Source organism: Cephus cinctus, unplaced genomic scaffold, assembly GCF_000341935.2.
Source record: "Cephus cinctus unplaced genomic scaffold, Ccin1 Ccin1_scaffold0806, whole genome shotgun sequence".
In the NCBI taxonomy this organism is placed as follows: Eukaryota; Metazoa; Arthropoda; class Insecta; order Hymenoptera; family Cephidae; genus Cephus; species Cephus cinctus.
This window is the reverse complement of record NW_014333403.1, coordinates 596,340-622,543: the sequence shown is the minus strand read 5'-3', so window position 1 is coordinate 622,543 and position 26,204 is coordinate 596,340. Positions and strand designations below refer to the sequence as shown.

At 40.0% G+C, this 26,204-nt stretch overlaps 1 protein-coding gene across 13 annotated transcripts in view; it reads left to right on the top strand.

The window, feature by feature from the left end:
* Positions 1-26,204, top strand: part of LOC107270680 (pleckstrin homology domain-containing family G member 5) — a 100,332-nt gene that overhangs the window by 47,617 nt on the left and 26,511 nt on the right. The gene's annotated exons all lie outside the window — the stretch shown is intronic.

Sequence of the window (26,204 nt, the reverse complement as noted above, 5' to 3'; positions counted from 1 at the left end):
ATAGAAAAGAAAATGTGGCGGTCAGTATGACAGGGACACGATTTTATTAGATATTTTATTTACCTGTCGCTTCGATGCGTGTTAGTTCAAAGTTGTTGTTGACATTTTCTTCGCAGATTGTAGAAGTCCGTGAGGTTAGCTTACATTACGTCTTTCCTTTTTTTTCTTCATAGAGAATTTGCTTTTTTTAACTCTACCTCTTTGTCTGCTTTTTTTCATTCTCGGTTCTATACAATTTCGTATCTTTCTCGTGCGATCGGATCAGTTACTCTGGTACAGCCTACTTTTTAAACGATCGATAGGTATCTCCTTGTTTCATGCTTTCAGGCGACCTCGTGTTTCATTTTGTTTTTTTGCTGACTGTTATTTATTTTCACACCGTGTATCCATCGTCTCAATCCCACTCACTCTTTCGTTTTATCACTGTGTCACTCTCTCCAGTTATTACTCGTCGTATAATTTATACGTGCATCGCGACGTCCCGACGTTATAAAGCGGAATGTTAACCTTGCATGGGGATTGCAGTACTTATTTTTCCACGATTGTAAAGCCATATTAGCAGAGTCGTTTGTGACACTTTTTAAAAGAACGGTCTATCGTCACCGAGTTTAACCTGTACATACAATAGAATTGGTTAAACGTGCCGTATACGCGGACCAAACTGTCAGGCAATAGAAACCGTAGCGCGTCGCGATCGACCGTTGTAAACATCATGGCTGAAACTAGCGTCGCCCAGCGCCAAGGCGGCGATTGTGCGAACTACGCGGCGAATTTGAATGGGCTTTATCGTTCGGAGGATAACTAATCAAATTAATAAGCATACTTCGCACGGAAGTACCTCCGGGTTTTGGTTTTGGGGTAAAGTGGTGAGAATTCACAATCCATTCAAGGGTTGAAGTGCAAGAATGGTAGAAGGCTGATATTGGTAGCTAATCTCTCAAAACGATTCCCCACTCTGCTGATGATGAAATTCAAGGACTTCACGAAATTCCTTCGCCCTCCCGTCCCTCGAGGGGAGAGACTCTCTTCGATAAATCAAATTAAGTCGTGCTTTCTCTCCTTGGCGGTGCCGGCTAATTTGAATCGAGCTTCGCGACGCGTAGACACTTGGAATATTTCGTGGACCCTCCAAGAGGGAATTTCACCGTCTCTTATCCCCCCATCTCGCCCTGTTTCCGTGGTTACGGAGAAATAATGCGCATCTTCTTTCTTTTCAATAAAAATGACCTTCGATCCCTCTTACGATCCTGACGAGACAAGACGTCATTTTTAAAATGGCCGATCGATGCCATCTTTGATTTTTTAAACATAATTTTCTGTCGACTATATACGTACAGGTATCCGTCGCTCCTTGCGATATTTTCATAAGGGACGAACGTTTCTGTCATTATGCGCTGGAGAGAGGGTTCTTTTTTTTTCTTCTATACTCAGAGTAAGATTGTTAAATGGCGGCGTTGGTTTTTTTATATCAAAGAAAACAAAAAATGGCGACCGCTTTATCTTTAATGAAAGGGAACGCCGGCCGTATTTCTCCTCTGACCGAAACGCCTTTTAGGTCGTGTCGAAATTTTCTTCGCGACGAAATTAATGAACGCCGAGTTACCGCGAGCGAATACTACACGTGTACGAGAGGGAAGAGTGGAGAGAGAGGGAGAAGGAAAGATTTTCAAATGAAGAAAAAGCCCTTCGTATCGTCACTTGAAAAAGCGCCTCGAGCCTTTGCTATTTTAATACGAACACAGGCGACAATAACTTCGACGAGTTTCTAGGAGACTTACGATGCGTTTATACGACGTTTAAAGAAAACATGGAAAAATGAAATTTAAAAAAATGGACTACTTTTTTTTTATCTCATTATTTGGACGTCGCTCCTTTTCATTTCTCATTTTCGGCCGTCCCGACGCCTTATCCCGTTTAAGATCCCAGAGCCTCCGTCGTGTCTGCACGTCTCGTCTATAATCCAAGGATATAATGAGAGACCTGGTAATCGAAGAATTGGTTTTTTCATACATATATATATATATTCATCGATATATATATATACCGGGTGTTTTATTATTGGATACTACTCGACGGCTGATAATATATCCTACGAATGGCTCTATACTGAAATTTTATTTTCTTATCACAAAAAGCCTACAGTCGATCGAGAATCTTTTTTTGTATTACTTATTGATAATACTTCTATGCCTTATCTTCACGTACCGTCTGACCGGTACTTGACTTTTTCCCCTGGCGCAGGTGTAACCCTTACAAAGACTTCTATCGGTCTGATAACAGATATTACGTCTCGGCGGTTTCCCATCTATTCTATTTTCCGTCGCTGGCAAAAGTTTCGTGAAAATTGACGTGGACGTCGGGACAATAATAAATTGTAATATTCATATCGGTGAAGAATTAATTTTTTTTTTTCATTCTCTTGAAACATTTATGAAATTTTTAATTATTAAAAAAAAATTTTTTTTACAAGCGACGCTTCTATGAAAACCCGTCGACTTTATGTGCCAGCAGCGAAGTCGCTGCAGATATTTGTAATGCGGTACTTATGGCAGATCAATATTGGGCATAATGACGTATGACGAATGATTTTTTTCTATAGATCCGTGATTGTTACGTGAGATCAAGAGGCGGATAGATAATGACAAAAAAAATTTATTCGATTTCGATGACAGGTAGTTTTACGTATAATATAATTCGTTTGCCATTTTTTTCCTTTTATTTCACTTCCAGTCATTGTTTTATTTTTATGAAATTATTTATTAGGGATTCAATCGAAAATTTTTCAATCGCTGTATTTACTTTACTTTGTTTTCGTTCGATTGAATAGAGTAAACTGCCGATAGACTTTGATTTCCGAATTCACTTATCCCAGTACGCAAGTACAGCGAGGGACTTGAAAAATTCACTGGTGTAGTGGGGAAGGATAAAGAAAAAAGAAAAAAAAAGCGATATTGTCGAAGCGACGGAAAAAAGATTATTCTTTTTCGCTGTTTGCGAAGTTCCTATATTTGGGAGTAGCATGAGAGATGAGTTATAAGGGTAAAAGAGGGAGCGAATAGAAAAAATAAAATATCCCACAAAATCATAGTTTCCTCGAAAAAATTTTTCTTACGAACGATGGGGCATGGGAGATAACTGGACAAATATTAGTAAAAGATCGATCGCCGTCGGTACGCGAGTTATTTTTCAAGCAAACTCTATATAATTTTACTATACATATATACAATTCACATATACGTTTACTCACGGCTAAGGAACTACCTGAAGTTGGTTCTAACGTAGAAATTAAATGGCTAAGGTCAGTGTAGTGTATTTCCGATGAGCCTGTATACATATATAGTATATATATATATATATATATATATTGTTTCGTTTATAATTAAATATAGAAAACATAAGAAACCGATCCGTAACAATTAATAGTTTATATATCAAAACCGTGAGTCAGACCGTCTAACCGGAAATGAATAAGAACCCCAGTTTCAAAACAGGCCACCCACCTTCTCGTTCAAACTTCCCGCCAATCTGTCATTGTTGTGTGTAAAAAAAAATCAATCTCGCTCTTTCATTCAACACAGGATTTATGCTTCACAGGGTTATTTATCGTCAACCCCCTATTGTCTTCTTCACCCTTACACGATTGGGATTTCTCTCGGGGATGATCGAAGTCCTATATAATTTCTCACGGGGTTTCTATACCAGGTTAATGTCTCCTATTTTCTTTTTCTTTCTTTCCTTCTTTTCCTATGTCAATGGGTTCCCATGAAATCGTATAGAGGTTTATATGGGGTGGGATCCTCCTGCAGGGACAACCGAGGGTGGCTCGTATCGCACTGGACGTCGAGTCGACTTATATCGAGGTGGATTGGTAAACCGTCTATTGACTATTGGCTCGAGTGACGTCGCGACGCCAGGTCGAGACGCGTCACGCCGTCGACAGTCTGACGTTTTCATTGGGATATCATTGGCTCGTGCGTTACAGTCTTTCTCTGAATCTACTATGGACTCCGTGCATTAAAGCCCGATACACACGATATAGACTTACGTACACGTGTGTATCAGGCTTTACCTTACGACACTTTCTTAGGTAATTACGTTCGTTATCATAATTTCTATTTCGCCTTTTTTTTCCTTTTTTTTTCTTCCGAAAAACCATCGCTATCGATTACTGATAAGGATAGCAATGCTTTACTGGATTACTGCCATACGTTCCAAGTCGAAGGCATTTTTTAAAATTAATTTTTCTTTCGCCCGCCCTTTTAATTTTTTTACAAATTTTTTTTTGCGTTTTTTTCCTTTTAAAATGTCTTCAGTGGGGGAGGGGGTGGTCCGGCTTAATCATTGTCGATCCAAGGTGAACGCAGCATGACACTTTTCTGAGTGCCAATCCCTTGTCTCAAGGATCTATGAAAGGCGCCGTGTATTCTGTATCTATATATAAGGTGATAAGGGTGAAAGGGGGGGATATTCGGGAATCGTACCACGTATCGCTTTTTTTTTTTTCTTTTCATTTGTTGGGAATTCAACCCTTGTCCCGGTGGCAACTCATCCCTTTCTATGTCTTGTAGAACGTAGAGGGTTGTATCTATGCGTAATACCTATAAAGCCGCCAAGTGCCTGGTCTGGCTACAACGGGAAGTATCCCCTTGGGATGAGTTATCCTTATCCAGACAGTGCGAAGGGTATAACCTTTAGGTGCGGGAATTAATATTCTTTTTTTTTTTTCAAAAATATCAAAAACCACTGGTCGATCGAATGAATTAGAAAGGTGGTACTGTGAGGTGTCAATATGTAAATCAGAAAACAATTAGCGAACCCTGTACACCTTGGTAAGGCATAACTCGTATACCGGGGCAAGGAGGGTGGGTCTTGTCCAGGGCCGTAGGTTGGCCTACCTGCACCCTCATTCAGCTGATGTCCGTGGGGAGTACGTATATGAGTTGGGCGAATACGAAAAGTCGATCTGATAAGGAAAGTATCGAAGTTCATCCCTTACGTGCATTCCTATGCGTCTAGGGGTTGCCGTACGTGTCTACCGGAACCACATACGAAACCAGTGGATAAGGTCGATTTCCATTAAATATATTATACGTTATAAAGTCGATACTCTGATAGCCCTAGGAGTGACCTGTACCTGCTACCCCTAAGCTTATCATTTATCGACGTCAGAATGAGTGGGATTTTTTTAAGGTTGTATTCTCTTCTTCCCCCCCCCCGCTTCTCATTGTTAATAATTATTTACCACTCAACCCCATTTCAGTTTCCAAGATCAATATCTGGTGCCTGTACGGAAGGGTTGTTGTTTTTTTTTTCAACTCATCGGCGGATGAAGCATCGGCTTGCGGAATCGCTAACCACCCTAGTAGCATGGGGGCTGCAATTAACGTTGTTGACGATAATGGTCGCTGGTGGTTTTGTCAATGGGTTTCAGTATTCCTATTACGGTTTTACTGAAGTCTGACGATCTGTTACCGTTACTACTGCCGCTACCTCGTCCGGATCCTGTTGGCTGATGCTGATGACGATCGGGACTTTTGGGGGTGGACGGCGGGTAGGGGTGACCAGGCTCTGGAGGAGTTGCAGAAACGTTGTGTACAGTCGGCGTAAGAACTTATTTGGTCCTACCGTTCGTAGGTTGGGGGTTGCGCGCGTTTCCATCCCCTAGCCTTTCCTTACCCCACCGTCGGGGGGGGCTGGGCCCAGAGCCCGGAGGCGCCAGGGGTTTACGGGAGCCAGCGCGCCGAGAGTTTTCTCAGTGCGACGCGCGACCGACAGGCGGTCAGACCAACGCCGTCCTCGCCCCTGAACAAAACAACCCTTGATCGCGACTCTCGTTCGGTTCAGACGGAACATCCCCTAAGGAGTTGGTGGAGGTGGCGGTGGAGGTTGGAGGAGAAGAAGAAGAAGGAGAGGAAGGAAAATCGGGGTGGTCGCGCGTTTCTTATCACAATATTTTTTGGGATTGTCCTTAAGGGTGGGAGCGTAAGGTCGAGAGGGTGGTTTTTGGGGGATGATAAATCGTGAAGGAAGTAAGCGAAGTACGGCGAACGCTTTTGTTGGGGGTCGTGTGTGAAGCCGGGGGAAAATTATTTTTGGAGATTTCGAGAGAGCAAGCGTGAGTTCAGGAGGGGACGAAGAAAAAGAATGTGTAAAAGATAAAGAAAAAAAAAAAAAGAAAAAAAAACTGTAAGAAGCGTATACGTGTGTAGCTGTGAGATACATTTTTTTTTTAATATATTTTGAATTTTTTTTTTTTTTTTTTTCGTTGACGGTGCTTTTTTCTCTTTTTCTTTCAACTACGAGATCCTTGTCATGCTTGTGCGCGTTACGTCTCTCGTGTCAGATTTAGACGGATTGGGTAAACAAGAAAGTTTGAAAAAAGTCGTTTTAACTGGTCATTTTCTTTGGGATCCACGAAAATTTGAGGACTTAAGTATACCTTTTCTCCCTTTGCTTGCTTATTCTTACGTGAAATTTTGATTCTGCAAGCGTTTTCACGCGAAAAAACTTTCTCACGCCGAGGCTTGACTTTTCCGACGGGCGTCGCGACGTCCTGTCAGCTTGTCAGACGTGAATTAAAATTTCTCTCATCCCAGAGACCTCTGATGTCTCCCCTACAACTTTGTCATCGTGTCGTCTGAAATTTTGAGTTCAGAGTCACGAACGATAATACGAAGAAAAAAGAGGCAAGAGGAACGTTAAAGAATTTTATTCGAAGTCGAAAAATTGGAATCTCTCGATAAATTTCTTTTCTTTTTCGAGATTCCAATTTCAAGCTCGAATATTAGTTTTCCCCCGTAAATTCGTAAGATCATTCCTTGGCGGTTAAAAAGAGGAAAGCCAGAATCACCAAAAAATAACAGCGCACCTTGCATACAACAAGATCAATACAGTCTAGAAAAGATTTCGAAGAGTATCGCACAAACCGACAAAGACACACTTAGACTCCGTAATCAGCGCTGTCTAATCCACCCCCCGTGATAAATTCTCGCGTTCTCATTGTACAAAAAGAAAAAACACCCTCTATAAGGAGGCTCCTTGGCTCATACATAAATTAGCAGTTATCGTAGGAAAATGCCGCGATCGAAGTCAGCGGCTTGACTCACCCTTAAAGGTGCACCCTGCCGTTTACATTCTCGACGTCGCGAGTGTTCGGGGTCGCTTCGTGAAAATTCGCTAAAACACATTTCTCTCCCTCTTTCTAAACGTCAAAGAGAAAAGAGAGAGAGAGATGGACAGACTACCAGAAACACACGAGCCGTGATTCAGGAACGACGGGATTCCAAGTTCGAGAAATTCCTTCGAGAATTTCCTCCCGAGTACCAAATAAAATGTTAACGGATTCTTCGGTGCCTCCCTCTTTTGCTCCTTTTCTTTTTTCGCCCCCGCCCCCGCCCCCCTCCTCTAACCCCTCTTCTCCCAAGAAAAAATATCACCTAGCAAAGTCACATAAGTACACCGACACGCGAGGATGCGAATCCAAAATCGAAGGTGTGGCGAGTGGGTAAGCTTTCGTCCTTGTAGCGCGTCACGCATGAGTCACCCTGTACTTCCCTGCGGGAAGGTCCTAAGCTTCTGTGACAATAAAGGACGCACGTGACTCCACACGCATAGAATATTGTGTAACCATTACTGTAAATTTATTCGCTTACTTGCTATATATATATATATATGCGTATACGCGACACACGCACTGCATAGATTGTAGCCGAGCGAACGAACGAACGGAAGTACTGATACCCGGTTACAAATAGGGGTGTGTTTAGCTCCAGTAAGCTTTTTTTCGAACCTTCGGAAGTTTCTTCATCCCCTCTTTTTATTTCCCCTCTCGCCCTGCCTCTCCTCTTGGCCCCCTTCTGGCGATCCGCCACGTGTCTAACACTTCATGGAGTTTTCCACCGCAAGGGTGAAACTCGAAAATCCATTAACTCTCCTTCTTTCTGTTTCTACCCCCCCTCCCCTCTGCATTTGTTCTCTCTAATTAGTTTATATTTACTAAACAACGGAAATCTTGATTGGGTGACATTCCAACCCCTCCCCCCCCCCTCTTTCCTCTTTCGATTATGTTCTACACTTGCTTGACATGTCGATAAACCCTTCGTACGGTATTTTCGAGTTACTTATTTTTGATCGTCAAAATTTGGATCGTTTTAATTATTGAACTTTGTCAGGCGTAGGAGGTACGGGTTAACTTTTGTTAATTAAAGGATTTTTAAGTAGACAAGTCCTTTCAGCGTCAGACTGTTGCTTCAATTTTCACGAGCCGAGCAGAATCGACGTCTTAGTCGTAGTTTGCTTAGATTCTCTTGTGTACGTGTTTTGAAGTTTTTCGCGCTTTTTTGTCAGCCGGGGTATGATTTTCGCGGGTATATTCAAATGTGGTGTAAATTCTTTTGTCAGAAGAAGCTACTTTGTATGAGTTTTACGGTTTAATTGTTGCCTCGTTATTACAGAGAATTTGGAATTTTCGGATGGGTTATGCGTTCGAGAGGTTTCGTTGTGGTAAAGTTACAAGGGGGTTTCGTAAAGGGGGATGAAAAGGGTGAAAAGAAAAATTGCACCAAATAGAAGTGTAAGGTAGAAAGCATAAGAAGCGCGAGGGGGAGAGAGAAAGACAGAAAAAAATTGGTAAGAAAAAATGAAATGTGTCATCAATTTAACAAAAATTCGTAAAATTAGAAAAAATCATTACGAAGATGCAATTTCACGAATTGGAGTGTAGGCGATGCGTTGGTGCCTTTTTTCGTAAATTCTTCGAGATTTATTGCAATTCCTGTGTTTCTGTGTTGCCGTTGTTTCCCCACTTTAGAAAATCCGGGAATTTCGTTCGATTCCTGAATCCAGGATAATGAGGATTCCGCCGGATATTATTATGTGGGTACAGGGTAGATTGGTAGATTTTTGGGATTTTAATGTTACCTCGATTAGAAAATAACGAGAGGATATTATCTGCGTCCGTTTCGTATATTTTCTTTGTCTGCTTATCTTTCGTGGTGACAATTTATTTAATTTGCGAAGCGCGCATGCGCAGTTACTGTGTTGTCATTTAATCACAGTTAATTCCATCGTTTTCTCATTAATCCCAGCATCGGCAATTTAACTCGGGACCGAAACCCAAAGAGCTTTTCCCTATTGTAATCCGTGTCTTAGATTTAATTATACTACGTACACAAGGTCGATTAATCGATCGGGGAAGAAATTTCGAGATTTTCGTAAATAGCTTCAGGGATTCTATAGGTACGATTGCCTTGGGAGAACCGGCGATAAATTGCATTCTCGTAATTCGTAACCGACCGTCACACCAATCCCTTTCTTCGAGGACACGAGCAAGTATCGTGTGCCACGCTTTTTTTATTACTCTTTCACCGTTCTTCTTCTTCTTGTCTTCGGTTTCTGAGCTTTTTGTGATTCCTTTTTTCTTGCAATTTGTTTCCTTCTGCTTCTGAACGAGTCGTGAAACTAATGCGGGTGCCTGTCGATTTTAGTAATTTGATGATTTTTGGTGTGATAGAAATTATTAAGAAAAAATTGAAATTTTTTCTTTTTTTTTTTTTTTTGCAAAAAATATCAAAAGGATTAATCTTAAAAGAGATCGGTGTCAGTTGAAACAAGGTATCGAATAGATTATAAATATCCAAACAGCTGTTACGTTGTTTAAAAAAAATAATTCAAAATTTCGAAAAAAAAATTTTGTAAGTAATCGGTAATGTTAATTAAGATTTAATTCATTCGACACCAGTCTCCCATACTTCGATTTTATTATTCGTGACGTATTTCGTATTTCAATAAGATTTAAGGGGTGGCTAAAATAGGGGTAGCAGATGTCGCTAAGAAGGAAGCTGCAATGCACTGAAGAAGAAGAATTAAATAGGCCGTTAAGATCTGTGTTAATAATTAATAAGTGAAATAAATAAATTGTAGTGTAATTATATACTTAATCGAATTGACAATCACGGGACTCATAAAATTCAACAATTAATCTCGTGCATCCTGGAAGAGACTGACTTTTCAGGAGAATCGTCGATTTTCATTGGACTTGAAAACTACTTTGTCTATAAATCAATTTACAAATACAACGTGCATCAGTTTGCGAGTGAAAAATAATTTTTCAAGACGACAGACACTTGTTAGTCAAGTTACCATGAACCTATTCAATCGCACTTGTTATGAGGTTGTAAGAAAAAACCCAAGAAAAATAATACCAAGCCGATCTTCGATCGTCCAAACCACCAAGAGAGGGCTGGTCCATAAATAGACATTTTTCCCGTCGAAATTTCAATAACAAGAAAATATTACATTCGAAATTACCGCCATCTACGATCAAGTAGACTCCCAGACATATCTGGACCCATTAGGATATTCGCCGTAAACAATTATTTGATCTCCTGCTGATCGCTATGGACCAAGAATTACCATTTAGAAATCGAACTCGTACGAGTTTGGGATTCTTCGTGGTATAAGCTCGGGTGATTTCGGCAAGTAAAGCTCGGGCGAATTCGTGAAAAAGCACGTGGTCCCATTTCGGCGGTATAGTGGACGTCCGTAAGTTAAACAAGGACTGGGAAACAAGAATAAACGCAGTGCGCAGCCTTGTGCGCAAGCTGAGCAGTGGTGGGGGTAGCGGCAACGGGATTGGCTGTGAGAAGGGCCCGACGCTAGGAGTGGGGGCAGGGAGCACCACGGTGTCAGCAACAGGGGCCCCATCGGGCCGCGGGACCGTCAGTCGCCGGGCTAGTCGTGAGTTAAGTCCTTTGAAGCTCGTTGGGTCTTCAACCCCCGGGCATCATGGGACCGGGGGTGGCTCTGGGGGCGATAGCGGCCCTGGGCCAGCGGGGAGTGGGGGAGGCCAGGATTGGCGAAGGCTAGTCGGTAGCATCAGGCGCAAAGTGCGTCGTAAAACCGCCCAGAGCAGCGCCAGCATCTCCGAAGCTAGCCTTCAGGAAACCAACAAGAACCAAGATGACTTCCTGAAGGCCACCATGCGCATCTTCTTGGTGGTGTCGCCGCCCATGGGACGCGTCCAGGTAAAGGATGATTTTGCCAATTTGTATTCCAAAAAAATTATATCTCAACAATTTCTTTCCACGTCAGACCATTTTGTATACATTTATTCGTACGGGGATGAAATTATATGGTACGCACGTGTGGATTCACTTGTCAAAGGTTTTTTTGAAGCAGATTTATATCCTTTTACCAGTGAGGTCACTGGTACCAAAATTTTTTTTACACTAATTGAGTAAATCGTGTTAGCGACTCAGCTGCATTTCGCTGAAATATTAATGTTACGTGATAACGAGTTATTTCTGAATTCAATAATTGATTATTGTCAAAGGAATATTTTGAAGCGAAATTACGACAAATTATGCGACGTTAATTCTATTTAATTATGACATAATTTATGTTTATTATATGACGAATGACTGAAAATGAAATTTCGTGAGATAGGATGGCTGCCTTTTATGCCCTTTGTAAGATCCCCTTGGAATATTACGGGGTGACAAATAAATGGTGGTACCGAAGCAATGCAGTTAGGAAAACAGACATTCGGCTTACGAAACGCCTTCGATTATTGTCCTCTCGTGCCCCAATTCTGGAATACCAGAGGGGCGTAAACACAATTTGAAATTCGCGGCGATTCGTTCGCACGAAAATACGAATTCCTTAAAATTTTCATCCCCTAAAAAGAGAAACCAAAAATAAAAAACGTTTTAAGGCACAGTACGGCGTTTACGTAAGAACGATCAAAATATTAATTTCAATATCCCCGAAATAACCTATGGTGCGTATACCGGGTGTTGAAAACATTGAAAAGGTTTAAAAGCCAAGTACCTGTTCGAGGGTTATCAAGCTTTTTTTTCACCATAAAGAAAAGCTCTGTCGAGGATTCTTGGAAAAAAAAAAGAAACTAACCATCTTTCGCTCGACCAATTTCAAGGTTTTGGATTACTGCAATTTACTCCGTCTGGTTATGAAGCTTCCGGTATACCTTGCTCCTTACTTCCGGCTAAGCATTCCACCACGTAGATTATCTTTGGCCTCAAACCAGTACTTTAAACCCTTCAGGATCTTCCCAGCTTCCCATCCAGGTCCACTTGAACCTATATTGTACCTACTGCCCCTCTTATCCCTTCACCCTTTATAATACCCACGTGCCCACTGTATATACCCAGTGTTCAACCCTTACGTCTACTATCCACTATCTATACCCGATCACCGTCTTAGAAATCTTCACTGCAACCTCAGTCTACTCGGTTCGCCATTTGTTCAGCAGTTTATATCTATCCAGGTTATCCTAGCCAACCTTCTACCCCGTGTCAATTTAGTAGTCATTTTTTTTTCAAGTCTACAACCACGGGGGTAGTATTGGTCAATTGACAAAAAGTTCTCGATCTATCCAGCTCTGTACAGACTGCCGTCTACCGGGTGATTAAATAATTATTGATTTTTTTTAAACAAAAAAACATTCCAATTTTTATCTTTTCATAATTCCCCAGGGGTGTCTCACGGGAATCGCGAGGAGGTGACCAGGCGTCTTGGAATTATACGAGGGTGCAACTTTTTTTCGAAAATTTTATTAATTTGTTTCGGGATGTCAGGTTGTTTACAGATTGATCGAACCGTCAATTACATAACGGAAGTCCTACGGGGGTAACTTCTTAATAGGGTCTAAGTTGCTCCACTGTTTTTACCCGACACTCGTAATTAGTTTGTCGAAGTCGTTACACTTAAGTACGTTTGGATAAGACGGGTAAGAGAATCGATAGTCCCATACAAGAATCACGTCAGTCGTGATTTTACATTAAAAATTGGACGAGTAAATTTGGACGTTACGTCTTCGCGGATTAATAACGGGGAGGGGGGGATTCTTTATTATTATTATACGAAACGCGACCCTCTTGACGTCACGACAATAGCTATTGTTTTAGGTATCGCTCCCCCTCTTGCTTCCCCCCATCTTTCACCTTTATCCCGATTTGTTATCTTGGGCTCTTTCTGAGCTTCCTGGTCTCTTGGTAGCACTTTTGTGTCCGTTTCCAAAAGCTTTTCTGCTTTTGGAAATCCCTAGGGATAGAATGGCGTCTTTTTGAGAACCTCGGAAAAGTAATTGTCACTTGGGAAATTTGAGAAGTTACATGTTTCAAATTTTCCCGCGCCCTACACACTGGTTGGTAATAGGGTTGGGAGGGGATGAAGGAACTCAGAGAATAAACGAAGGGTGATTTTACCTGAACGTGGGTTGAAAATAAAAATAAAATGAAAAGTTTCTTATGCGAAACGGAGCCCTTATCTAACAACCCTTATCAGTACCAATGTTCTTTTAATTTCATGTAATATCGTAGTCCTAGCAAAGTGTAAGTCTTCATTTTTCGTGCCATTTTACAAAAATCAAAATGGACAAGTCGTACCTTTGTACGTTTTTCTCGTGCTTCATTTCCCTTTATTTTTGTACCTGCTTGTCAAATTTGGATTCGAAGATCAAAATTAAATTTTTTCATCGTAAACAGCCCCTTACACTTCGCTACGAGACGTTCTTAGTTAAGTTGCTCTTTTGTAAAGTCCTAGGCCATTATACGAATCTTGGTAAGGTCCCCGTATCCCTTTTTCAAACCGCTAGCAAGGGTATCAAACTTGTCAGAGGATTTGGGGAATTTCTAGAAAATTCATCGTGATTCAAGCTTTCGAAAGTTACGTGGATACGAAAGCTTCCCTAGTCTCCGAGGTCGATTAAAGTTTATAAAATTTCATCTCCTTCTACACCCCCACTTTGACCCTGTTGAAATTGCCTGATCGAAGGGGTAAAAATATTTTTTTTTCAAAACACAGTCATCCAAGATTCATCAATTGGGAGCTATCCTAATCAACGTCTGAATCAAGATGAGCACTTTGACTTTGAGAATTACTTTGACTTCCAGCCAATTAAATTCCACGAGGTTTTTTCTGTGCTTTAATCGATTTCGAAAAAATTTTTTTAACTTCCAAAATTTAATCATTTCGAGCACGTCCGTTTACTTTTTTTTTTAATTTAATAAAAGTCTCGACTCTACCTCCCGTGTTTGCTTCTTAAAACTTTTGGAAGCTGCGCTTTCAGCGTCTTGAGCAATCTCAAGTAATCCTTGTTGAATTTCCTGAAAATAGAGATAATCCACTTATCAGAACTCTTGGTATCTCTGTCTATATTATATATATATATATGTATATAGGGATCAGATACAAAATATTTTTTTATCAACATAAACAACCTAATTGGACACATTAATTGGTTTCGTTATTCGTTCTCAATATTCAGTCACTTCCTATCTCTGAATTGCCCAGCGTGTATCCTCGTCTCTAGTTATCCTTTGAAAGGATTACCAACCCTGTTAAGGATAATAAGGCCTAATAATAATTTGACGATAATAATCAGCCCCATAGAAACCAATTCACTTCCTATCGGTTATTTCGCAAGCTTCAGCCATATAAAACCGAACAGAGCTTTTTATAGAGTAAGCAGGAATAAGGTCTAACCGGATATAACAGCCAAGCGTAGAATATAAATTTACAAGATTGCCAACACTTTCAAAGCAGATATATCCCATACCAGGTGTAAAATTCCCTATTATACAGAAAACCGCACACTAGATTGGATTCCGTTACTAGGCAGTTCTTACAGCTTAGGTTTATTTGACTCTTACGACTATTTCCTCGACTGGAACGGCCGGTAGTAAAAGTCTGTCCTGGTACCGTTACTTTTGTTAGGTGGTACGGGTATATACAGGGTGGTACAGAAAATATGCATTACGAAAATAAAATCGAATACTTTCCTTGTGATACGATTACAATTTCGTTTACCTTCCATTCGTTTCAATCTGGTAGAACTGGGTGAAGTCTACTACCACTAAAACTATACCGGGTGTTGGTTAACGAGAACGACGAGTTTCTCAGCGGCCATATTGGTGTAGCAGTAAACAGAAATGGCTGCGTTTAAATGCATCTGTAAAAAGGAAGTGCTCGCAGGGGCTTTGAACGGTCTTTTTTCTGCTTGACTCTTTTTTTTTGTTTTTTCAGAGATTAACTTTTTATTTTATCACACCCGGTATGAATTCACGTATCTTAAATGCACTTTGGCTTGCAACTAATTATCTCTGTGATAAGTTTTAGCGACGTGGCTGCTTTGTTGGCCTTGATTAATCTTTTTTATTGTCTCATTGTATTCCCAGGGGGTTCAGAGGGAATTGATCATTACAGAGGAGTTACAAGTAATTATTTAATTTGCAATTACGGCTGTTCTATTTTTTTTTTATCAAATCCTACTTTGGACAAAAAATGATTCTCGTTACTGAACATTTCCAAAGTAAAGTTCACGCTGGTTATAAATTAATTTTGCAATCCTTTGAACTTCAGATGATATTCCTCCCTCCCTTTTTTAAGACCATCCTACCCCGTGTACGTAGTCGCTCGGTAAGATAGAAGTTCTGTAGTCAAATGCTCGTTTAGGGACTTTGTACCCTTTTTGAAGAAGCAGCCATGAGTTGCTGTAGGACACGTTTACGAACCCTGCGAAAATTCCCAAGGACCTCAAAGGCCATATAAAGTACATATATAACAATCTCCCTAGTATTTCGCTGTGACGTAATTAGCTTTGAAATCACCAGTATATGGAATACATAAATTTGTTGGAAAATCTTCAGGCAAATAGTCGTGTATTCTATCGACGATGCATCCCTTGTACGATTATTACACCGAGTTGATTACGCAAATCGTAGTCGGTTGGTATTAAATACGTGTACGAGAAGTAAAGTTGGTTGAATTGTATGCCCGACGAGAATTCGTCCCCTTTGCTTTCACCCCTTGACTATCCTTACGGAATGGTAATTCGCAATTGAAACATGCAGCTCTCGTCTATATATATATATATATATATATATATAGGGTAATACACATATATATATATATGTATATACAATATATAATTAAATGAGCGGAGCAACTGGAGCGAAATTATAAAGGCGAGTAAAGTTAATAAAAAAAGAAGAAAAGACAAGAAAAAAATGGACTGCAGATCTTCGTCTTGTATTAAATAGGATCTCTTTAAATGTTCTTAGGGAATTAATCTTCGAGGCTTGTTGTACCCGATGACTTATTATCACTGAGTATCGGACGTTAATTTATGCTAATGAGATTTATCCCTTTTCTTTTTTCTTACCTTTTATCCTTAATTTTTTTTGATATTCTCTTGCGGACCTCCATTTCCCCAGTTTTCATAAGTCTCGGGATCGACTTTCTTGCTTCCTTTAGAAGAGCGCACCTATTCATGCCATTGGACGACACTTTACGTGTCGAAAGCTCAAAGACTTCGTCTGGCCTCTTGTCCTTCCTCAAATGAAGAGGATCGAGAACGTCTTTGAAGAGGGGATGGTAGACGTCGGGACGTCGGGCGTCGACGTCAACATGAACGTCGTTCCTGTACATTCTGAAACTTATGTATACATAGCGTTGCACTCCTTGAGTGCTGAAACTCGTTCGGATTTTTTTTTTTTTTTTTTTTTTTTTTCGAAAAGTAACACATTCTTCGTCTTAATAAAAGGATCGTTTATTTTTCGAATTTCCGTGACAGAAACACGTTTGTTTTTTTTTCTTGTCTCTTTTATGACTACTCTTTGTTTTTTTTTTTAATCATGACAACACGGCGTTGCCACGTGAAAGATTATGTATTGGATGTTAAATTTTATTTAAAAATAATTTTCCACAATGATCTATCGGATCGATCGAAAAATATCGATCGTCGGATTTTTATTTTTGGGTACATGCGAAATAAAAACAATTTAATTTTTTACTTTTTCGGTTTTACCAGTAAATTCGATGCTTTTGTCAAAAGGCTTTTTATTAAATTAACGTGTGTGGCGCAGCGGAAGGATTTGAGGACTTTTATTACTTTCAAAGGCAAAATTGAAATTTGTATTCATATCAAAGTTTCATTTTTATTTTTCTTGTATTTTCCATGGAGGCTTAGCTTGCTTGGGTTCGAGAATTTATTGGGACGGAAAGAATTTATTGTTTGGGAGTATAAGATATCTTTTCCTTTTTATTTGTCTATTCTGCTTGAAACGTTTGGAACGACGAAAGTTTGAATAATAAATTGGCAAGAAAAATTTGGGAAATTTTTTTTATCAATTCTAACGTACGTGCAGCTAATAATAGATTCGTGAAAGATGCTGTAGCCAACTACTTGGATTATCTTCAAGGCGTCGGGACGCTCCTCGACCCTGCCGCCAAACTCCGAGCGGACGGAGAGGGGTTGTCTTCATTTCTTTATTTTATCCCCAAGTAAAATATTGCGAAAAGTTTGCCATTATTCTGTGGACGAGTTATTCGATTTCAATAGCGCTTTCCAGTACGCTTGCAATATTACGCCATTTTCCAAATTTCACTTGAGCCAAACTCGAACTGGCCGTAACAGCTGCTGCAGCAGCCGCTGCCATTCGTGCGGTTCGACTTTATTCGAGGACTTTCGAGCAGTCGGAATATTTTTAAAAAGTTGGCTAAACGTTATCTTTAAAAAAAAAAATAAAATTCTAAATACAGTTTAAACGAAAGTATATGTAAAATATTGTATTGAAATTTCTTATCCGACAAATATCGTGTATTACCCTTAAAAATTACCCTTCGAAAAAAAAAAACCTCCACTAGTCTCTTCGTACGTCCCGAATTCCACTAGCGCACTGGCCGTTTCTTCAGCGTGCCGATATACGTCCTATATGAGCGTATAAACAAATAAAGAAAAGAGATACTCAGCCTGCAGGTAATGGCCGACAAAGCTGCGCGCGCATACGTATCGTTTCTCCGTGTTCAAATTTTCCCGCGAAAACTTTGCTTCTCGGATATACAAAATAAATGAATTTTCCAGACACGTGATTTATGACTGTCGATATATTCAAATTGGTTTATATATCAATATCGATTATTTCAATATATCATAAATTACCTGCGCGTCCGTACATTCATCTTGATACGCCGCATAGAAATTCGAACGATAAAATAGAAATCGCGTGATTTCAATTTTAACATTTTTCCACGTGGCATACATATATACGTATATCCTCAAAAAAAGAAATCATCACTGTTACATAATATCGCGTGACGAAAAACAAAAGGGCGTATGTTTATCAAAAATTCCACGTACGATACAACTTTTTTCAGCCATGCGGCATATCAACCCCAACAATAAACCCAATAAGTTTCCTCCGTTAAATCCTACAGTTATCTAAATAACCTGAAATCCCCTAAAATCGTATTTTTCCAAATTATCAGCATCCAAAGTAAAAATGGCGGGCAATTCAAAATTCCTCCTGCCAACTGACATTCGTTTATCACGAATTACGTGCAGCCGAGGGCAAGTATTAAATTATGTCCCAGCCGCCTTTCTCCTTGTTCAACCGCCTCTAAAAAAAAAGCTGACAGTAACAAAAAAAAACAAAAGACCACCCCTCTACACGAAACCGCAATTAACTAGTTTACGTGAAACCAAAAAAAAAAGTCGTAAAAATAATTTCAAGTATCTCACGTAGGTCTACAAGGTGGTTCGGCATGGATTGTCGCAAGAGCGTTGCTGATGAAAGGAAGAAAAGAGAAAGAAAAGAAATGAAAAAGAGAAAGAAAAGAAAGGAAAACGAAAAATGAAAAGTAAGTGCTCCCATTGTTCTTCCCCAGTTATAAACAAGAGACGCGTTTCCGGGGCTGTCGCACTGAAAAATGATTGCATGAAAATGTGCCGGGAACGGGGATGAAAATATTAGCTGGGAATGTAGCTGGAGGGTTGCTACTATGGGGCCACCGGGTATAACCACAGGGGTCTAATTTCACATGATAAGAAACGGACGTAATTCTCTGTGTCTTTTTCTTTCACTTTTACTCTCATCTTCCTTCTTCTGCTCTGCTTCCCTTTTTATTATGTTTTATGCTACTTTGGAAAAAGACAAACTTTAGCATCCCCCTCGCAAAGGTGCTCAGCCCTTATATGTTTATCCTCGTCCGGACGATACCCTCTCGTACGATAAAAGCAAAGTCCTATCCTACAGACAGGGGACAGTCGCATTCGTTTTATGGTTACCAGAGAGAATCAGCCCTTTCACAAATCCCCGTGATAGCTCTGTAAGTGTGATTTTTTTGGTATGAAAAAAGTACTGATGAGAGAGAGAGAGAGAGAGAGAGAGAGAGAGAGAGAGAGAGAGAGAGAGAGAAAGAGAGAGAGAGAGAGAGAGATCGAAAGAAAAGAGCTGCTAAAAGTATTTGATATAAGGGATAAAAGGTGAAATTCGCGAATAACGTCAAGTAAAGGAAATTATTTATAATTCGGACTGTACTCGTTTAGTTTCAACGTAATTCGAAAAATCCAATGTCTAAAGACGTCCAAAGTTACTGCACGTTAGAGGGATAGGATCGAAGGGATGAAAAACTGGCTGTCGTTAAAGAATTGAAAAAAAAATAATTCTCATATAATTATCTTGTACTTCGTTTTGAAATAACAGCTTATTCCGTCGCCAAGACCCACGTTGGACAGAAGCCTTAAGGGTTTCGCTCTTACTCCGATTATCATCATTATTGTCGTCGGACGCAATGACCCTGATGCGCGCCTCTCGTGACGTGGATATTGCGTCGTGACGATACAATGACCAGTCCCGTAAAAAAAAAAAACACGATGAATTATTAATTCTTTCTGCTTTATATATATATATATATATATACAAAATCAATTTTTTTTATTATTCTCACTACCCAGTCCTCTCCTTCTTTTTTTTCTTCACACCCTTTCTCCACTTGCGTATACATTGAATTAATGGTGACAGCGCACGTATCAGAACGGACAAACGTCGATTCGTCTTTGTAATTTTAATTATTTTTTTTATCAAGAATCCAAAATCTGTACATTTCTCATATTCTCTGTCTACGGGAATACATAGTATTTAATAATAAATCACGCCCTAAGCGGCGTTCCGTTCTAGTAAAATTTTTTTCAATATGGGTCACTGTGCGTGAACAAACAGCCAGCCACCCAGTCAGTCAGCCAGTCCCCCCTTTTGTGTCTAAAGAGATCCGGATGAACGTCAAACGGAGTAAGGATACGGATACAGAGCCAGGGTAAAAACACGGCGGAGCAGTGAGGGTTGGGATTGACGTTCAAGTCGGAGACGGAAGAGTGTCTGACGTTAAGGGTGGTTTTCTGGGCCGGCGTAGCTACGTAATCCCTAAAGGGGTAGATACGCCGAAGAAAAGAGTCTCCGGGATGGCTCGTTAATTTTTGAGAAGATTTCGTTAAGGAGCCTTATTAAGCAATATGTCCTTCGAAAGGGTAGTAACCTCGCCATTAAGCATCAATTATACGGGTGAACTACCCCTATTGGCAACAGCCACCCCCCGACGAGACCAAATCCACGGTGGGTAATATACTGGATGTCTCGTTAAATATATATATATAAACGTCAGGGGTGAACTTTTGCAGGGTTCGTACGGGACATTGACAAGGGGTTGCATCCCCTATCAAAAGTCTTCATCCCTCAAGTAGTACCATACAATTTCACTCGGAACAGCTGTTTCGTCATCCCTGAAATTTGTACTTGTATACCGCCCAGGTGATGATGCAGGGTGAAGAGGGGAGTAGGGGGGGGGGTGGTAAAATGGAACAAGGGTTAATTTTGATAATGAACGTCCTTCCGCCATCCCTCTTTTTGGTACCTGTAGAAATTGTCGAATTTTTTTTTTCTCTTTTTCACCCTCACTCAGCGCACGAATATCGTCCTCGTTAGCCCCTGCTGACCTTCTACCTGTCTATCTGGCCAACCAACTACCCTTAGCTAAACAGACCCCTCTTGGCTCCCATCATTCCCTTAGCACTTCGTCAGGACGAGAGACGCTCTTGTCGTTAATCATGGCCTCGATGGAGCATAGTTATCGATAGAGGGTTCAGGGTAAGGGTGGCTCCGCGTGTACAGGTCGTGTACAGCCGGACACTGGGATCCGGGGTACTACCCTTGGGAGTATTTAGGAGGATGCAAACATGGCGGACAATGAAACTGCGAAAGCAGACCCCCGTCTGCTACCTACGGTAGGGGGTTGGTTTGCCTTGAGAAAGATCAAAGCCACTGGCAGACCTTGAAGTTTCTGTGAGGCTATCGTTACAACCCTTATCGGCTGGATTTACCGGCCCGCTTGGTCTCATGAAAATAACATTGACAATAATTTTTTGGGAATTTAAAAATTTTTTTTTTTTCGTCTCGATTTCATGGAAAAAGAAAAATCAGTGCCGTAAGGATGTACTGGTATTTCGGGGGTGTTCTATGTTTCGGGGGTAGTTCTGCGGTGACGTCACGAAGTAAATTTTTTTTTTCTTCTAAATTTTGTCTCTTCATTATTCTCAATTTTTCTCCCCCTTATCGGGCCGAATCTTAAGGGTGAAGTAAATGCCAGACGTAATGGAGGGGTGGCTATCTTATCCGGGAAATAGCTTCGAGAACTTCCGGTAGCTCCGCGAAGAGGGTGGATCATGGCTCGACGTGGGAAAATTGAAAGTCGTAAAGGCCACCCTTGATTTGTCGGGGATGGAAGGCAGTTAACGGAGGGAGGTGCTGAGTGAGGATAAACGCGTGGATAGAGACTGGTATGAAAAATCTTTGTTCGTGCGCTCCTCCCTTGTTACAAGTTTAAATTGCGACGATCGTAACGTAACGTGAACTTTGCCCTGGCGATTCTCCAACTTTGTCCCTTCGCCATTGCAGTACGTGCTTCTTTCCGTTATTAAACGCGCATTCAGCACAATTGGCTAATGCCTGCTTATCATTTCGGTTGATGATTATTCTAGATGCTTTTAAATTGCGCAATGGAAAGAGCCGATTTGAACTTTTTCTATGTAAATACATAACGTATAATATACGTAATGTACCATATACATACAGGGTTACTCGACAGCTGACACAGCAAGCTGTATACGATTTTACCGTAGGAAATAAATTTTCTCGAGACTTTAAGGGGGCGGCAAAAGTCAGGGTAGGATTTGCATTATTTTTTCTTTTTTTCTCTTTCCGGTATTTTAAGCGTGTTCCTAACTTTTGTTCCGATACGATATTAATAATTTATAAATAAAATTTAATATCCAAAGTGACGGAAAGGAATTTTCTTTTTTACGTGTTTATGTTATGTATTAAGACTTCCTTTAATATAATGCGATCACCCGGAACTCCGATGGAGAATAATGACAAGTATTGAAGAATTCTTCAGTGGACTGTATGATATTACTTTTTCTTTCATGTATTTCTCTCTCAGGCGAAAGTTACAAAAAACAAAAAAAAAAGTATTCCAATCGATCCTCGTCGCTGCCTGATATATTCGTCATGTCAGGGTTTTATTTTTGTAGCAGCCATCCCTCACTCTTCCTATCATTAGAGTACCTCAAACAGGTCATCAACTTTGGAATGGACTGTCCAATCGAAACGTTATTTCTAGCGTGTGTCAAGGACACGTGGAGAAAGTATGACATACGTACAGGTATACTTAATAATAATAGCGCAAAGACAATTTCGTCAAATAAATATATAAATTATTTTTCTTCAAATGTATCTATATATATATATATATCTATATAACATGTATGTTATCCAATTCTTAATATTAATATATCGAATATATTATATGACGTAAAATGTCCATTTACACAAACGTCCTTTATCTCAAATAATATTCTTCATAGGGAAAATGTGTTTCTTAACGCACTGGCAACTGGCTGTTTTAATTTTTTATATATTTTTTTTCCCCACCTGAAATTTCCGTGACATTTTATGTAAATTTTTACCACGATTCATTGGTATTCCGGTATTAATTTTCCCTTTACTGTCTTTTGTACGGACGTACACACCACCACGCGTTCTTTCAAACTCCACGTGTACGTCTCTTCTTTATCCGAAACACGTACGCTTGTCTACAGTGCCTGAGGCTTCTTTTCAGATTTCCGAGGTATCATCAACCCCTGTCTACGAGAGATACTTGGGCGTCGTGACGCTCGGCGTCGAGTCGCTTTGCCAGATTGTATTTCATTAGAAATTCAAGTGGAGGAATACCGATTAATTTTTTTTTTTTTGGAAATAGGTAAATTAACACTTTTTTTTTTATCCGTCAAATCAACTCGAGACATTTCGGTATAATCAGGATGTATAAGACACCGTACGGGTAGCCTGGAATTATTATAATCAAATTGAAGACGCCGCAGCCCCTGTCATTGAAGAAACTAGCCCTTGGACTAATTTTCATTTTTCACGTAATCCAATTGTCAGGCATACTTTATACCTTATGCCTTTAAACGTTTCAAGGGATAACAATAAGGAAAGCTCTTCCCGTTGCAATTGATCTTAAAAAAAAATTAAGTACGGAGGGTAATTTTTTTTCGAGCAGCAGAACTGCCTTACTCAAATACACGAGTCAAGGATGCTATTATCTCACCGAACCACCGCCCAAGTGCTTTCAAGTTGATTTCAAGGAGGGCACCAAAAATTGCAGGATCCTTCGGAAGTTCAGCCAGATCGATTCTGGATATCCTTAAGGCACCCTTAATAATAACGACGACCATTGCCATTATTCCAAAGTGGATTAGCTCCTCGTTCGGTATAGGCGAGGACATCGCTAGTAGATGATATCAGGTATGAGCCAGACGATCGATTTAAGTTAATTTTCATTTTCTTAAATTTTACCTGAAATTACAAAAAAAAATTTTAACTAACAAAATTAGATTCTCCTAGCACACACCCAAGTGGATATCTAATTATTTCAAATATTTATTCGGCTAATTAAACGCAATTGAATTAAACCACGTGAAACAAACTGTATATAGTATATAATCGTGTCTTACACATATGTTTCTAAGTTCTGACGCTTCACGGAAACTGGTAGTACTTTTCGTAAACAAGCAAACTGTGGATTTTGGCAGACAGTCATGTCGCTCGTCATTTCGCCGCTCGGTATATTAGGATTGTGAAACTATTATATTTCCATGCTCTCGACAACTCCCAGTGGATTTCAACCCCGTAGCACTTAAGGGGTAAGAGCGTCGCGACGCTCAGTGCTCATTTTCACTTATATATCTGTATATACATCTCAAAGTTACTTCACAGGGTAGTCGACAGAAAAGACATTAGAAGTGTCTTGCTTAACTTGGAGTGACGTGGAAATTAAAAAAATGTCAGTGGAAAACTTTGACTACGCATTTTCGTACGATAATGAAAAAAGAAAAAAGAAAAAAAAAGAAGCGGCAAAATTTTGCTCATTTGTGAATTTTCAAATTTCCCGAATTTTTTTTTTTGTTTTTTTTTTTCGGCGATGACGTCATCGCCGACAACGAGAACTCGACCTCGCTCTTAGAAGATGCTCGGTAAAGCTCCTGAAAATCCAGAGAAAAGCCTCCGATCCGTCTTGAAAGCAAAAGGACCGTCCGAAAACTAGGTGCGATCCTTCCAAGGCCTTGGGGGTAGGTTTACAGAGGAGCGTCTGCGGGCCAATCCCAGGGGCTTAGGATTTCTTCGGTCGTTCCTGGGATCATGGACTGTTCATCCAGGAATGATATCTGGACGTTTGCCGGATCGCTTACGAGCTTATACCCTTGGGATTGGGCGCAGAAAAAAATCAGGGTATATGACATACTTGGTGATTCGTATGGCCGTCACTTTTGATGGTGATCTAAAAGAAAAAATTTTTTGTACCAGAGAGTGATCGGATGCTGTAACCAGGAGATTTTACTGGTTCATGGATCTACTTATGATGGTTCTATTGTCTTTGTATCATATATATATATATATATATATATAATTCCTTATACAATATATAATTCATTCGAAAATCTTCTTTACCTCTCGATAAATTTTTTTTCCTTCTTTTCCCTTTTTTTTTAAATTTATTCCACCCGTCTATGTACCATAATGACATTCCTTTTTATTCTATCTTTGAATCGTCAGTAGGGAGCGAACGTCTCGTGTCAGACATTTGATTTTATATTTCTGGCATCTTCAGAATATTCGACTCGATCCGTTCTTATCCGTAATCTTTTACCTGACTGAATGGGCGGGACCCGGCTGCTGCTTAACTGCCATGGGAATCCGGCAATTTTTTTTTCAAGGCAATTCTCAGTCTCTAGGGAAGGTATAATTTCCTCGTTAACTTCGAAGCCGGTGGCTATTAAATATTTTGTTCTGTACTAAAATTTTTTTTACGCCCCTCATCTTCTACCCTTGTATCCACAATGAGATTTTTCAGGCCCTACGAGATCCCTTGCTAAATAACCACGTTAAACTGACTGACTGACTTACTGACCCATATTCCTTTTCGCATTGAACCGGGACTTAGTTTGGATTTTGTTCCCTCTCATTTTTGAGCAAGAATTTAATTCGCTTCAATCATCCCAGCAACATTTTTAATTGAAATCACCGCCGCGCTCGACTCTCCGGCAGCACTTAGGGGTCGTGATTAAAATAAAACTAATGAAGCGTCGTCCGATTAGATGCTCTCTCGTAACTCAACGGGATTTCAAGCTGTGAACGAAATATATTTTAAAAATATTTTTTCCCCTATCTCTCGTCACTTTATACCAGCCATGACAGTTTACTTATCTTTTTCGGAATCGGAGGAAAATCTTTTCTCTGACTTTGTCACCACTTTCAGTAATAACTCTAGCAAGTTTATTGTACTGTGTAACACAGTTTTATATGGGGCTGTACGTATGCCGAAACATGTACGGTATATATATATATATATCTATATAAAAGTCAGTGTCACAAAGAAGACCCCAAGCATACAAAGGAAGTTGAGTCGTTTGGCGGCCATCTTGTCTGTTGAGACGATGCCGAGACTGAAGTTACAGTCGTTTGAACGTCGCGACAAAAACTTATGCTTGTGGGGCTTTAGCTTTTAGGTACGTGGGAGAAATGGTACTCGGCGTAGGAAACACAAGAGAATTCTTTGTGTTTGAAAAAAGTGAAGCCAAAGAAAGAAAATGAAATAAGAGAAACCTGCTAGTTCTCAAACATTGTTCTTCGTTACTTAACAATTTGATGGTTCGGGGTTCGATCCCGGACGGGGACACTTTTTTTTTCGCTGCAAAATACATTTCTAACGATCAGTGCCACATCCAATTTCCATTGGTATAATATTTTTTGAAAATATTTACCAAAAGACTGTATTTTTCATCGCGTTTT